Source organism: Etheostoma spectabile, unplaced genomic scaffold (genome assembly GCF_008692095.1).
Source record: "Etheostoma spectabile isolate EspeVRDwgs_2016 unplaced genomic scaffold, UIUC_Espe_1.0 scaffold00018807, whole genome shotgun sequence".
Classification (NCBI taxonomy): domain Eukaryota; kingdom Metazoa; phylum Chordata; class Actinopteri; order Perciformes; family Percidae; genus Etheostoma; species Etheostoma spectabile.
In genome coordinates this window covers 98,236-100,085 of record NW_022604482.1, presented here as the reverse complement: position 1 = coordinate 100,085, position 1,850 = coordinate 98,236, and the positions used below count along the sequence as shown (strand labels likewise).

At 42.4% G+C, this 1,850-nt stretch overlaps 1 non-coding gene across 1 annotated transcript; it reads left to right on the top strand.

The window, feature by feature from the left end:
• The first annotated feature begins 414 nt into the window (after window positions 1-414).
• trnay-gua (transfer RNA tyrosine (anticodon GUA)) lies at window positions 415-502 on the top strand. Its single transcript is given in 2 exon segments — window positions 415-451; window positions 467-502. It is a non-coding gene; the product is annotated as a tRNA-Tyr (tRNA).
• The last annotated feature ends 1,348 nt before the right edge of the window (window positions 503-1,850 follow it).

The window sequence follows — 1,850 nt, the reverse complement described above, 5'->3', positions numbered from 1 at the left end:
ACAATTGGTGAAAACTCCTTTCCAGCACTTTGGAGAAGAAAATCCACAAGTAATTGTGATCTCCATATTGATCAAAGTATTTGTCATTATCATTTTGGCCATAACCATGCTACTAAAAGAGATTTTATCAAACCAGGTTGGGCAAGTAACCTTTCAGCTGACTTCTTGTAAAAAAAGTAACTCAACTCAAATAAAGCTACTGCGATGGCTGGGAATCGAACCGAGGTCAACTGCTTGGAAGGCAGCTATGCTCACCACTATACCACCATCACTTGGCAATACAATGTTTACTTCAAATCTTGTAATACATCTGGGCATTGAGACTGAAAACGCTCTCTATCACTGAAAGTCCCTCCAGGGGGTACTGTGTTATCACATTCAAAAGATAGGAAGTGTGTGTATATGTACTAGCTCCCTTCGATAGCTCAGTTGGTAGAGCGGAGGACTGTAGAGGCATGTAGCTGAAATCCTTAGGTCGCTGGTTCAAATCCGGCTCGAAGGAGAAGGTTTTCTCCAGAGTTTCCCTTTAGGGATCAATCAAGAATTTCTGATTCTGATGTAGAGCTGGACGGACGACCCAAAAGCATAATACTTCTTGCCGAGACATAACATGAAACAAAAAAAAGAGGTGGGCTAGATATGAGCGCAGAAATCCTCTTACGACAGGATTTACGTGATATTCATGAAACGTTCGTATCACGCCAATCAGAGCGTAAGATGATCGTACATTGATAATGCAGCGGCTGGAAAGCTAAGAAGTGATAGTAGTATTTTGATGAATTTGCGTATGACACTCTCTTTTCCATCACATTCAATAAATAAACAAGATTATTCAATCCATGCCTCCTGTGGGAAAATAATACAATGACTGAGGTGGTGATGAACAGGGCACTCAGGAACGGCCACGTAAAAGCTGGCTTAAAGTATATACTGAATTAACCAAAGACTAAATAAGAGTGTGTGTATGTGTGACATATTATACATTATGCTTTGCAGCTGGGTTACAGCTAGGAGGGAGAGAACAGACAGGGCTATCTAGTCAGATATGCTACAGTGAGCACGGGAGGAGGAGATGGTGAGGCCAAGGACACTGAAGTTCAGGACGGTCTGATAACTCAGAGAACAGGACATACAAACTAAGGAGGGAGTGAACATAGCTGTCTGGTGAGGTAAATGATAACTGAAAATAATAAGAAGAAAGAGGGAAGAGGCAGAGCAGAGAGTGTAACCCAGCAACAGTATAGCTGACCAATCAGGCCCCACAAGGGGAACCAATATAACCCTGAGCACAATATTGTTTAAGTGCCTTTGGGGGACCTCTGTACTAGACAAGTCTCCATCAGGTCCGTGCACGTGTAACTGCTCGGAAACGCATTCATCTGTTGACCACAAGAATAAACGCTGTGTTAATACATCATGGAGTCAGTTGTCAGTTTATAGAAGGATTTCTCCAACAAATTTGGCGACCCCCGACGTGATAACGTAATTGGACAGGAGAATCCAACTGGACCTTGGCATTGTGTCCACGGTCCGGTTCAGCTCAGCCACCGGACTGACATCCCGCAGCCCGTGAAGGGGACTGAGCGGCGATACTGCGACTCGTTGGTGTGATCACTGAGAGCTCTCAACAAAAAAGGTAAGCAGAAGCCTGTTTAAAATCAAAATTCTGTTATTGGCTGAAAACTAAATTGATGTGATCACATTTCAACTGTCGTAAGTGTTGTTTTTAAGCGAAATGTATTGATTGAATGTGCTGTAATTAAAGGGATATAAACAGATGAAATGTTGGGGCATGTGATGTGATTAAACAGAGAAAAACAACTAGAGAGTTGTAAGAGAATTGTTGAATA